Source organism: Oryctolagus cuniculus, chromosome 4, assembly GCF_964237555.1.
Source record: "Oryctolagus cuniculus chromosome 4, mOryCun1.1, whole genome shotgun sequence".
Classification (NCBI taxonomy): domain Eukaryota; kingdom Metazoa; phylum Chordata; class Mammalia; order Lagomorpha; family Leporidae; genus Oryctolagus; species Oryctolagus cuniculus.
The window spans coordinates 65791445-65805959 of record NC_091435.1 but is presented as its reverse complement, the minus strand read 5'-3'; the positions used below and the strand labels follow the sequence as shown (position 1 = coordinate 65805959).

General features: G+C 36.7%; 1 long non-coding RNA gene across 2 annotated transcripts in view; it reads right to left on the bottom strand.

The window, feature by feature from the left end:
- LOC138849487 (uncharacterized) overlaps nucleotides 1–14515 on the bottom strand; it is a 91435-nt gene that overhangs the window by 67995 nt on the left and 8925 nt on the right. The window contains exon 2 of one of the 2 annotated variants that reach the window (XR_011388356.1): nucleotides 3147–3256. This is a non-coding gene — a long non-coding RNA (uncharacterized lncRNA). Of the gene's footprint in view, nucleotides 1–3142; nucleotides 3257–14515 lie in introns of both variants that reach the window. The other variant, XR_011388355.1, reaches the window with a different exon arrangement.

Genomic DNA, 14515 nt, shown 5'->3' with positions numbered 1-14515 from the left:
TGTGGGGGAAGCCATTGTAATCCATAAATCGTACTTTGGAAATTTATATTCATTAAATAAAAGTTAAAAAAAAAAAAGTTGAATCAGAAACCATGTAAAAAAAAAAAAAAGGCCAAATAGTGTAATGGAGTTTAATAAATTAATAAAATAATTCAACATTCACATGATTTAACAAGATCAACATCACTTAGAACCATAAAATAATAATTTTGAGGTGAACTCTCTCCTCAGTTGGCTCCTTGAAGTCATTTGTGCTATTGATACTATTGTATTTGTTTTGAGGACCTGCATAAAGCAAAGTTCACTGTTTTCAACTGCGGTTGACATGAACCAAGGGAATACTGTGAAATTTCCCTTATTTTACTTTTAATGCCCTTTTTTGTATTTTATAGCAATGCAACACAGTAAACCTCAAAAATAACTGATCTCCTATGCCAAAATCAGTAAATTCCACATTTTTGGATAAAGCACAGCCCAACCAAAAAGAAAACATGTAGTTATAGATTTTGTTTTGTGGCAGATTTGCTCACTTTATCAGCACACTGGTAATAAGGCCTATTAGATATCAAAGTTCTTTATTGGCAATACTTTTTCATCATTGCATGCTAGTGTGATTTTCACAAGATAAAATGGAATAGGGGCTGGCACTGTGGCGCAGCTGATTAAGCTGAGGCCTGCAGTGCTACAGTCCCGTATGGGCACCTGTTCATGTCCTGGATGCTCCACGTCCAATCTAGCTCCCCTCTAATGTGCCTAGGAAAGCAGCAGAAGAGACACGTGTTCCTGTGCCCCTGGCACACACATCGGAGACCTGGAAGAAGCTCCTGTCTCCTGACTTCAGCCTGGCCATTGCAGCCATCTGGGGAGTGAACCAGCAGGTGGAAGATATTTCTGACTCTCTCTCTCTCTCTCTCTCTCTATATATATATATATATATATACATACATACATATATAAACTCTTCCTTTTAAATAATTAAATAAATGTTTTTTAAAAAAAGATAAAGTGTAATAACAAAGTAGACAGGTAGATCTGTCAATGAAATAATTCCCACCAACATATGCAACTATTCCAGCAGTTCAGTAGTTTATTTTGCTCTAGCTTCATGTCTACAGAAAATAAAAATGTATACATTTAGATATCAGAACTCAAAGAACATCAAAACAACATTTGGACCTTTGAATATAAAGCAAATGCAATTCAGCTGAATTGTGCTTGTGTTCTTATCACAGGCAATATCTTCTATTTGTTATTAAACATATAAATGGGGGCGGACATTGAGGACAAAAAGCGAAGCCATCCTTGGGAAACCTATATCCCACATGAGAATGCCAGTTTGAGTACAGGCTACTTGGCTTCCAACCTGGCTTCCTGCTAATTACCACTCATGTAAGCAGAAAGTGTCTGTGACTCCGATGTGGGAGACCAGGATGGAGCTCCTGGTTCCAGGCTTACACCTGATCCAGTCACTGCTGCTGTTGACATCTGGGGAGTAAACCAGTGGACAGAAGATTTCTCTGTGTTTCTCCTCTGTCTGTGTCACTCTGCTTTCCAAGTAAACAAAAACAAATACTAATATATGTAGTTTTTTAAACCACAAACACTAAAAATTGGCCTGGTCATTATCCTAACAATAATTTATTTTATTTTATATATAAGCCAATTGATTTTGTAGTTGAGCATGATTATAGAAACTGAAAATAATGTTATTGCAATAATATTTCAGTTATTTATGAACTACATAATATATTTTTCCATGATTCTCACTCCTTGAATTAAAATCCAAGTTTGTTTATTTCTTTTAACATGAAAATCATTTTTCCTATTCAGAAATTAATGCCAACTTGGAAAGTGCATAATTTCCTTTTTAAAAAAGAATAAAATTAAAATAATTAAAGGTCTTTTGCCCAAACAAGCATTGACATTCTGACACTGAATTGAGTATGGAATTTAAAGCACCAATTCTGGCCTTCAAATAAGTGTACTAGATGGTGCTGAAGTATAATTCAAAAGAGCTCATCAGTATTTACTTCTCTTAGTCTTTCCTGGTGAAGGACAAATATCACCTTATCTCATTTATTTTTATACTACTCATTCATTATAAGAGACGTAGAAACAACAAAACCAAGTACTTAGAATTTTTAAATGTGTTTTTCCATAATCTGTTAAAAATTTACTTCACATTAACCCTTCAGAAAGCATCATTCTGCTTCATCTATATTTCATGTATCTTTATAATTTCTTTTATTTTCTCAGTTGATTTTCTGTGACCCCTGAAATGATATATCTCTTTCTTCTTGAGAAAATATCACTGATCTGTAATTTCTATTTTCTGGGTCTTCATTTTTTCCTATTAGTGAAAATTTGAAATATCAATAGAAATGTCATGTGCACTTAAAATAGTATTTTTGTTTGCTACATAATATTTATAAAAGGAACAGATCAAGTTCAGATAATAAGACAGTCCTTGGTAATATTAATAATCATATTTTTTTTTTCAAAATACACATTAGAGAAGAGATACAAGGACTTAACAGTTTAGTAGCACCGGCGCCGCGGCTCACTAGGCTAATCCTCTGCCTGGCGGCGCTGGCACACCGGGTTCTAGTCCCGGTCGGGGCGCCGGATTCTGTCCTGGTTGCCCCTCTTCCAGGCCAGCTCTCTGCTGTGGCCAGGGAGTGCAGTGGAGGATGGCCCAAGTCCTTGGGCCCTGCACCCCATGGGAGACCAGAATAAGCACCTGGCTCCTGCCATCGGATCAGCGCGGGCGCCGACCGCGGCGGCCATTGGAGGGTGAACCAACAGCAAAGGAAGACCTTTCTCTCTGTCTCTCTCTCTGTCCACTCTGCCTGTCAAAAAAAAAAAAAAAAAAAAAAAAAAAAACCAGTTTAGTAGCATTCACCAGAAAATACCTTTGTTGAACAGAGATAAATTTTAGTACACCGTGAGTTCTCATTTTATTCCCTTCTACATTACAATGATCTGTAATACCATCAAATTAATTTCTTCCTCACAACCAATAAAGTAACTTCTCTTCCTACACTCTCTCAACACAGGCAGGGGCTAACTTTCCCCAACCTTATTTCAAAGGAAGATGTGTTGGGAAAATGCATGCACAAAATCAGAGGAAACAACTACTTACTTACAATGATGTACATAGTAGGTTAAAGCCCCAGTCTGCAGTGCTTACATCCCATATGGGCACTGGTTAGAGTTCAGGCTGCTCCTCTTCAGAACCAGCTTCCTGCTAATTGACCTGGGAAAGCAACAAAGGATGGCTCAAGTGTTTGAACCCCTGCACTCATATAGGACACCCAAAAGAAGCTCCTAGTTCCTGGCTTTGGATTGGCTCAACTGTGGCCATGGCAACCATTTGGGGAGTAAAACTGTGGATGGAAGACCTCTCTCTCTCTCTTTCTCTCTCTCTCTCTTTTTCTCTGTCTCTACCTGTAACTCTTTCAAATACATAAAATAAATCTTTTAAAAAAAGCTTGCACCCAAATAAACTTATCCTTTAATTCCATTTTCCCATAAGCCTTTTGAACTACACTCCTACATACAAATAAAGAGTGAAGTGTATTGAACAGCATGAAGAAGGATATATAAAATGAATGAACTCAGTAGAAAACTTGGTGGCATACAAAATTTTAATTATGCTGATAAATATCTTTTATAATGATGATCACACAAGTGACAAAGGAAATAATAATTGAAAATAATGCAAATTGTTGTGACTTTTTATGAATACAGTATAAGGAAAAGAAAACGGAAAATGATTAAAATCAATCTGGTGATTTTTAAGATGAATGTAAAATGGTGAACTAACAACCAACACATAGAAATTAAGACAGAAAAAAAAACATAAATATCAGAGAAGTCTTAAATCTATGTATAAATGCTTCCAAAGAAGAAAGTAAAATCAATGGAGAGAGGAACCAGTCAGAAGACAACAGACTATTTTAATTTGAAGAAGTTTCAGATTCAAAGGATCTGGATTATTTGTCATGAAAACAGCAACTATCAAATCTTTAGATCTGACATAGTGAATCCCACAGAGGAAAAATCTGGAAAATGACATCCAAGGGAAAGTTCACTAAGTACTTCTAGACCAAATAACACACAATGGCATTACCTCCGCACTGGAACAAGAGGTAAAATGGAATCTTTAATCATTTGATGAAAAATATTTGTATTCTATATGCTGCCAAACTATCAAGAACATGTGAGAAAGACAGAATTATTCTTAGGTTCTAGTTTCGTAATGTTAGAATTCACAAATTTCATCATTTATGTGCCATATATAACCCAGAAGATTTGCAGTAAAGTAGGCAAAAAATAAAGGAAGGTTCATTTAACTTCAGCATTTTGAATATTTTTTTTTGTTTGCTTGCTTGAGAAACAGCGAGAAAGAGAGCTGCCATCCACTGGTTCACTCCAAAAATGCTCACACTGGCCCTGTGCCAGGCTGAGGATCAAAGCAGAGAGCCAAGAATTTGATTGAGATTTCTGACATGGATGTCAGGAACTTAACTATTTAAAAAGCCATCTCCACTGCCTCCCAGGATCTTCGTTAGTAAGGATTTGGAATTCAGGAGTCAGAATCAGTTATCAAATCCAGGTAACCTGATATGGAATACGGGCTTCTTAACTTCTAGTTTAAACACAAACCCCTTTTTGGTAATGCATCTTTTAAAATTTATCTGTAAAACAGAGACAGACAGAAGGGGCCATCCACTGATTAACTATCCAGTTTCCACATTGCCAGGACTGGACAGGGCCAAAGCTGGAACTCATTTCAAACCTTCCAACTGAATGACAGATCTTCCAAACACCTGAGCCATCACCCGCTGCCTCCCAGAATCTGCACCAACAGGATGCTGGAATTTAGAAGCCACAATCACAACTCAAAGCCAGTACTTCAATATGGGGTGCAGTCATTCCAACCATTAGGCCAAGTCCCCAACCCAAATTTTTAATGCTATAAGATCCCATTTATGGCCGGCGCTGCGGCTCAATAGGCTAATCCTCCGCCTGCGGCGCCAGCACCCCAAGTTCTAGTCCCAGTCGGGGCACCGGATTCTGTCCCGGTTGCCCCTCTTCCAGTCCAGCTCTCTGTTGTGGCCCGGGAGTGCAGTGGAGGATGTCCAAGTCCTTGGGCCCTACACCCACATGGGAGACCAGGAGAAGCACCTGGCTCCTGGCTTTGGATCAGTGCGGTGCACAGCAGCCATTGGAGGGTCAACCAACAGTAAAGGACGACCTTTCTCTCTGTCTCTCTCTCTCATGTTCACTCTGCCTGTCAAAAAAAATCTTATTTATTTTACTAAAAGTCACATTTTTGTCTTTGTTGTACAAAATATTTTGAAAACCATATTATAAATGCTGCCTATTAGCTTTGATAATTTGAATCAGCCCAGACAGCACAGAGGACTTAATGTTTGAGGATCAACAAAAAATATTGACATTTGGCAACATAAAAATAATTACCAGGAACTAACAGTAAAGTCAAAAACAATTAAAAGTTGAATTGCACAATTTCTTATTTTTATAGTGTAGTAATTAGGCACTGTAATAATTTGATAAACCAGTAAATCTTGAATTTATTATTTGAATTTTGACAGGCAATTCAAAGAAAACAGTTCATAGTGGTTTCTTTTGGATATTGAGACTAACTGGAATGAGTATTAATGTGGGAAAAAGCCAAATAGGTTTGATATTTTATTTTATTTGCTGTGAATTTTAACCATGAAAGTGAATTTATTTTATAGTAAAAGCTTAATATGAAATACATTAATTCAAATAGTATCTTTGAAATCTTATAAATAATTCCAAAAATAAATTAAAATTTTGCTTAGGTACTACAAAAGTGGTAATTTCAGAAATATTTGGGTTTCCTTAAGATTTAATTTATTTATTTGAAAAGCAGAGAAGGAGAGACAGAGAGAAGTCTTCTATCTGCTGATTCATTCCCCAAAGTGTTGCAATGCCAGTGGTGGGCCAGGCCAAAGCTAGGAGATACGAGCTTCATCTGAGTTTCCCTTGTGGGTGCAGCAGCCCAAGCGCTTTGCTGCTTTCCCAAGTGATTTAATAGGGAGTTAGATCAGAAATGGAGTACATGGGGCTTGAACTAGTAACCATATGGGATGCTAGTTCTGCAGGCAACAGACTAACCCACAATGCCAGCCCCATGATTGCTAATGTATTAAATAGCTGGTATTCAAAGAACAGAACCATTTAAAGCCCAAGGATTGTGTTGTACATTTGGCACACTGGTTAATACAACTGGGATGCCCACATCCATATTAGAGTGGCCTGGTTCAAGTTCCAGCTCTGCTCCTCACTTCAGCTTCCTATTAAAACACTTCTAGGGAACAGAAGATGAAGGCTCAAGTATTTGGATCCCAACTTCCCACATGGGAGATTTGATTGAGTTTCTTGCTGTTAGCCTCAGCTTTACCCGACCCTGGCTGTTGTGGGCTCTTATTTATTTACTTTTTTTGGTGGGGGGAGAAACCAACAGATAGAAAATCTCTTTCTATATTTCAAATTAATTAATAGAAAGCCAAAAACAATATTAACAGGACTGAATGTCTAGATCAAGTTACTCGTTCAACACAAACTCTTTTTTTCTTGTGTTGTTCATCATTTTTATGATCTACACCAAGTTAGAGTATGGATACTTAGTAAAACCAGAAACTACAATCTTTAGAAACATAGAATATAAATAAGCCTAGAATGGCAAAGTTTCCTATACTGTTAGTGTATTTAAAGGGTCTACTTGTGATGTTTCCCTTTAGCCATAGTGATTTGCCCTAACCACCCTGTTTATCAAGTGAATGTCAGCACAGAGGGAAGAGAACAGACCCACCAGAGGGTCAATTTCAGAGCAGTTTCAATTGTAAAAGGAATTCTTCATCCCCACTGATGCTAAACATTAGTGTCATAGGAAGTAGCGCTATTTAGGAAAAAGAGGGATTTGAAGTCATATAATCTTGGGTTTGAATCTCAACTTTGCCTTGTGAACTGAGATATTTTAATTAATGAACTTTAATACAACACTCCTATTGTCTTCAATTCCTTCATCTGTCAATGCAGACAATAGCACCTGCTTAGGTTTTTGCTATGAGTTGTATATAAATACACTCTCACCCGGATGTCCCATAATTATTCTTATAAATTAAAATGAGCAGTGAAAAGAATAATGAATGTGACCATTTTCATTGTCACGCCTAAGCATAAATGTAATTTAACACATCATTATGAAATAATAATAATAATCCCTTTCTTGAGAAGATATTCAGAACAGTTAAACCCAAATTTCAAATTGCAGTGTCATTCATATGGACCAGAAATTTATGAACCGTCATCAGAAGTCAAGTTTTAGAGAATCAAATATAAAGGTCAAAGAAATAATCTAACATCCCTTGTCATCTGTACTTTACTAAACAAGTAAAATAAATGACAAGAAATCCTTGTTTTTATGTTTTACCACACTGCTTTTTAAATTACTTTAGAAGGACTCTGTTAGATTGGCTCTTCCATCAGTGGCATAAAGAATCAATAATTCTATTGTTGTCCATACCTCATTTTCATTTATAAAAACCTTATAATTGAGAAGTTATTTTGTTAAGTACATAAATTAAAGGAAGTAGTTTCCTTTAGAAAAATCTAGACTTTAGAATGGCCCTGCATGCAAAAAATCTTTGCCATTAAAACCTAAACAGAATAATTCTTATCCCTTACAATCCTTTATTATTATAATTTGGTTCATTTTTGACCATGTGCATCAACCGATACACAAACCTTTCTTTCCATTTGGCTCCAGGAACAAAAGTGTACTTGAAGAGAAAATATGATGAGCATTTCCTCCACTAAAACAAGCAAACTAAAAGAATCCCTATGCTATTTATAAATGTAATTTTGAATTTACATTTATATTAAACAGAATAATGTATTACTGGCATTTTGTTTTCTAAAATGTTTTTCTTTTTATCATTTGAGGAAGTGTTTGTTGATATGTTGAAAGACACTTACCATTAAACACATCCTAACTTTCTGAACTCCTTATTGTATTAGAGCCACTGTACTCTAAAGAAGGTACAGCTGCAACTTTCCTCACTTGCCAGCAGCTCGCTGCAATGCCATATTCACATAAGTTTCACCCTATTCAATTCAATGATTGTCTGATGAAAAACATGTCCTCATTCATTTTTCTGAAAATCTGAGATTATAACATTGTTTTTCCAAGAGAAATAATATCAAAATGATTTTTCCTTTCTCACATTTTCCCATAGAGTCCATTGTTTCATTCAGTAACTCTTCCTGGAACTTCCATCGGCATAGACTGTCTCCTTAAATCAGAGTTTTTAATTATTTAAGATGATAAGTGTTTCTAAGTAGGGTTAATGTACCAGCACGCAAGCCAACTCCCTGACTCCCTAAGGAAACTCTCCTCACACATTGTACTTAGCTTTTGCAGACTATGAGAGTCTCTGGAGTTGACCATACTTGACTCCTCAAATTTTACTGTTATTTGCTTTTTTAATTGTTTGGATTAGGTAATGAGAATATGAGCTTTTTAAAATATTTTCCTGAAATGCACTCTTTTTTATTTGACTGACTTGTGAGATGCATGCAATTGATTTAGCCACTGTACTGAGAAAAAAAAAATAGAAATTCTGTGTGATGAATTCATCATTTCTCAATATTAACTAACTTTTTGCATTACACATAGACATTCCAAAATGGATTAAAAAAAAAAAACATTGTCTATTCAGTGTGACATGTGCAGGAGCTGTTTTAATTGCATTTCACACTTCCTTCGCAGAATTTATTTAGGAATCCTAAAATCTAAAGAATTTACCAAATGTCAAAAGAATAGCACCTCCCTCCCTAGTCCCAGTGTTCTACTATTTTCAGCTATCAAGACCTGAAAGTTGCATCTCCGCCTTCTACACAAGCCAGAACAAAAACTGCTTCTCCTCTTTTACCTAGTTGTTCTTTCCTCCCTCTCCAGCATCAGCTCTAGCGCTGATTCCTCTAAGAGGTCTTACTTTATTGACACCAAGTTATCGTCATCACACTTGTACTTTCCAAGCCTCTCATTGTCATCATTTTTATAAACTCTGAGATTGTTTGTGCTCTGCCTGAGGATGTGTTTTGACTTTATAATAATTGTATTTGTCTCAAGACTTTTTTCTTTGTTTTTCATAAATTTCAATATGTACATACTTAGAAAATAATTGAAAAAAAATATTGAACTTGCTCAGAACACTTTGACAACTTTTAATTGTGACTCTTAGCTGGCGCCACAGCTCACTAGGCTAATCCTCTGCCTGCGGTGCCAGGTTCTAGTCCCTGTTGGAGCACCAGATTCTGTCCTGGTTGCCCTTCTTCCAGTTTAGCTCTCTGCTGTGGCCCAGGAGTGCAGTGGAGGATGGCCCAAGTCCCTGGGCCCTGCACCCAGATGGGAGACCAGGAGGAAGCACCTGGCTCCTGGCTTTGGATCAGTGCAGCGCACCGGCCATAGTGGCCACTTGAGGGGTGAACCAACGGAAAAGGAAGACCTTTCTTTCTCTCTCTCTCTCTCTCTCACTGTTTAACTACCTGTCAAAAAAAACAATTGTGACTCTTATTAATGACACAAAACTGGGTAAATTTTGTAATCTTTCTAAGCTAGCGTTTCCTTACCCAGAGAGTCATAATAATCCCTACTTTAAAAGATTGAGATCAAATTAAACTATGTAAAAAACATTTTCAATTCTCCTGAAATAAAGCAATTGTCCAGTGAACAAGCACTGTGTTTCTTTCAGGTTTGAGGATCTGTGTTTCTTTCGGCTCTAACTATAATTATTCCATTTTAAAATATGAGCAAAGGGTATGTGTTTGGTTCAGTGGTTAAAGCAACATTTGGAATGTTGCATTCCATATAAGAGTGCCTGGGTTCAAGTCCCTGCTCTGCTTACAAATCCGGCCTTCTGCTAATGCACAGCATGGGAGGCAGCAGATGATGGTTCCAGTACCTGGATCCCTGACACCCACATGGGAATCAAAGATGGAGTTCTTGGTTCCTGGAGTTCAGGATGGCCTGGACCTGGTTGTTGCAGATATTTGGGGGTGTCTCATCAAGTGAAAAAACAATTCTCTCTCTCTCTCTCTCTCTCTCTCTCCCTCTCCCTCTCCCTTTCTCTCTCTCACTCTCTCTCTCTCACATGAAATATTGAAAAGCCTTTGTAATTTTAGATGGACCCCACACCTAAAAATCTCTTTGAGCTACACCGTCTCTACCCTGGGCTGAGAGTCAGTATGCTATGGAACAATGCCATTAAAATTAATAAGCAACCTTATTTTTAAAAACAATGTAATAAACATTTTCTTAAATTTGTTGAAAGAGGGGCTAGCCTTGTGACCCAATGGGTGAAGTTCTTGCTTGCTATGCTGCCATCAAACATCAGAGTGCAATTCCAGTCCTAGTTGCTCTGTTTCTGATCCATCTTTCTACTAATGCACCTTTGAAGTCTGTTCAAGATGGTCCAGACACTGGGACCACTACTGTCCATGTGGGAGATCAGGATAGGGTTCTTGCCTGGTTCCATTCGATCTCTCTCTCTCTCTCTCTCTCTCGCTGTGTGTATGTACGTGTGTGTGTATGGGTGTATGTCTCCCTCCTTCTGTGTTACTCTGCCTTTCAAATAAACAAGTAAATCTTTAAAAAATGCTGAAAGAACATATGTTTTCAAAACACAGATTATCTGAATATATCTGTTTGTATATTTTGGCATGATAATGATTTATCTCCTGGGAGAGTTAATTTATTCCTACACTCAATATGTCATCAGAGACTTACTTGACAATAAATTCTGAGTATGGTTTTGTTTTAGACCCTGAAAATGAAATAGACTATAGTCCTTGTCCTAAAAGTGCTTATGCTACAAAACAAGGGTCACCAAATATTATTTGAAAACAGTAGATAGAGAACGTTTTAGTCTTGGGAATCATACAGTCTATGTGAACTACTCAGCTCTGCAATTGTAGTGTGAAAGCAATCATTAGCACACACAATATCATACATTATCTAGATTCTCATCAGAGTAGTCCCTTACTAAATCTATAGACCAAGTCAGGGATAATGCTTACCTTCACAATACTAAATGTTCCTAAACGTGAACATGAACACATATCCACATTTTCATTGATTTCTTTCATCAAAATTTTATAGTTTTATTCAAATGGATCTTGCATATATTTTGTTAGATTCATACCTATTTAACTTTTAGAATGCTAATTATAAATAATATTATAAAATTTCAGGTTTATCTTTCTTGGTCACTTCATCAGCTATGACTAACAGTACAATATTGAAAATCAGTGGTTAAAAGAGATATCCTTGCCTTGGTCCTGATTTTTTTTTAAGTTTTTTGGTCCTAATCTTAATGGGGAATCTTTTAAGTTTATGATATCAGTTAGAGGATTTTTAAAACATATTTTACCATGTTATTCATTAGAAAGATAAAGAGAAAGAGAATCCATAAATCAGCCCACTTCCCAAATGCCTAAAGTTCGTGATGCTGGCCCAAGCTGAAGCCAGGAGCCAAGATCACAGACGGGTCTCCCACATGAGTGGCAGGAACCCAGTTACTTGAGCCATGATTGTGGCCTCTCAGGATCTGTACTAACAAAGTCTGTACATAAGATGTAGGGTCCCAAATCAAACCCAGATACCCTAATATTTTATATTTTTGACATATATGTACCTTATAATAATAAAATAATCCTAATCCTTCCCTTTTATACCTTGTGTCATTGCTGTCATTTATTCTACTTGTATATAAGCACATCTTAGTATGCATATATATGTATATATAATGAATATTTTTGCGTGTTATAAATAAACATATAATCATACATAATTACACTGTTGCCATTATGTTGAATGAACTGTTCGCCCTTACCTAAAAAATAAGCAAAATAAATTTCTGTATGTTATTTTCACTTAGTCCTTCTCTAGCCTCTTTATTCAGATCCATGGTTCTACTTACGTTATTTCGCTTCTCTCTAAGGAACTTCTTTTCAAGGCACATGTCCTGGCAACTAATTCCCTCAAGTTTTAAAGATCTTATCTTTGCCTCACTTTTGAAGGATAATTAATTTCCAGGTTAATTTTTTCCTCTGAATATGAAATATTTCAACCTACTCTCTTCTTGCTGCATGGTTTCTGGAAGAATGGGTTGTAAATTTTATCTTTTCCTTTTTACATTAGATTTTTTCTTCTTTTTCAAGACTTTTTTGTTTGATTTTTTCCTCTAGTTGGAAAATTATAAACTTTGTGTTTTATTGTTTGCGAGGTTGTTTGTTGTCTGTTTTTTTGGTATTTATACTGTTTAGTGTTTCCCATGCCTCCAAGATAGGTGGTTTTACATCTGACATTAAACTAAGGAAATTCTCTGTCACTATTATTTGAATTTTTTTTCTGGGTTCCTTTCTTCCCTTTACATTATTCTGATTCCACAAACATAGTTGTTCCAGGGTTCTTGCATATTCTCTTCTGCTTTTTTTTTTTTTGTAGTTTTTCCTCCATGCTTTTCAGTTTTCAAGGTTTCTATTGAAGTGTTTTCAAGTTCAGTGATTCTTACATGCTGATGTCAAGACTATTATTACATGGATATTTTTACTGCTAACATTTATTTTTGTTCACTTTTTTCTTAGAATTCCCTTCTCTCTGCTTACATTACCCATCTGCTTTTGCATGCTGTCCACTCTGTCTATGCATGTTAATCATAGCTTCTTCAAATCCCCATTCTGACACCTGCCATACCTGGTTCTGATTCCTAATTTATCTATTAAAACAAGATTTTTTTCTTTTAGCATGATTTATAATTCTTTCTTTATTAATGAATACAGTGTGCTGGATAAGAGAAATGGTAATAAAGAAGTCTTATACAGAGGTGCTAAGATGTGTGGTTAGGGAAAGAGTTTTATAGCTCCATGATTGTGTGTCTGACTTTTACTGACACTGTGACTCTGGACTGTGGACTTCACAGGTGCTTCTTGGTCTTTTCTCCTTCTATAGGTGAGACAGAGGCCACCTGAAATTGGGAATTTGCCTTTCCTCAGGTCTAATAAAACCCCCAGCAAATAAGTAATTAAATACTTTCTCCTGAATATACCCCTTTTTTAAAGTAAAGTTGCTGTATATCAAAGTGGCTGCTGTCCCACACCACTGGAAGCTTGAGTGAATTTTTCTCCACTGTTTACAAGAGAACCTAGTCCAGTTCCTGAATTTACAGCAAAAGCATGGAGAATAGTTCAGAACTGGGGCCCCTCAGAGTCTTTAACTCATACTTGTCCACACTGAGCTTCCAGTAACTCATCACTTAAAGTTCAGGCTTGCCTACTCCAGCCCTCGTTATTATGGCAGTCTCTGTCCAGTAAGTTATTCTCTGATTCTGCTTGTCTGCCTAATTGTGGTGTCAATACTTTTCCTGTGATCTCACTACTCTTAGATATTTAAGAAAAACTGTTGATTTTTTTCAGTTTTCAGTTTTCTTAGCTTTTTGCTTATGGTTAAAAGGGAGTGGTGACTTTCAAGCTCCTTTTATATTGAACCAGAAAATAGAATGCTCTCTTTTTAAAATTGATCTTTAGTCCTTTGGGTGAGCATTACGTATACCCCTTCTTTGCCTCAAGAATAAATCCTGTGAATTAATCGGTTTTTTTTTTTATTTTATATGAATAAATTCTAAATAGAAATATTGTGGTGGGAACAGGCATTTGGCACAGCAGTTAAAACACACCACTGGGAACACCTGCAACCTATACAAGAGTTTGTAGATTTCAGTCCTAGATTTGTTCCTGATTTCAGCATCCAACTAGTGAACACCCTAGGAGTCAACAAATAATGGCTCAAGAGTTTAGGATCCTGCCACCCATGTGGGAGAGCCACATGAACTTCTGAGCTTCTGGCTTTGGCCTGGCAAATCCCCAACTATGGTGGGCACTTGGAGAGTGAACAGAGAGCTTATCAATCTTTCTCTCTCTTTCATATAAAAATTAAGCATAAATAAATAAAAGTTTTGAAAAAAGTAGGTAATTGTGTAATTGATTATGAAAAGCCTTTTTGGAGCTGGTGCTGTGGCATAGCAGGTAAGGAGGCCACCTAAAATGTCAATGTCCCATATGGGTGCCAGTTCATTACTCAAATGCTCCATTTCTGATACTGCTCCCTTCTAAGGGCCTAGGAAAAGCAGCAGAAGATGGCCTGGCTGCTTGGAAGTCTGCCAACCACATGGGAGTTGTGGACTAAGGCTCCTGGATCCTGGATTTCAACTGGTCCAGTGTTGGCCATTGCTGCCATCTGGGGAGTGAAAAAGAGGATGAAATATTTCTCTCTATGTATCTCTGTGTGTGTGTGTGTGTGTGTGTGTCTCTGTGTGTGTGTGTGTGTGTGACTCTTACTTCCAAATAAATAAATAAACCTTTAAAAAAGAAAAAAGAATTTTTTTGTACTGATAGTCTA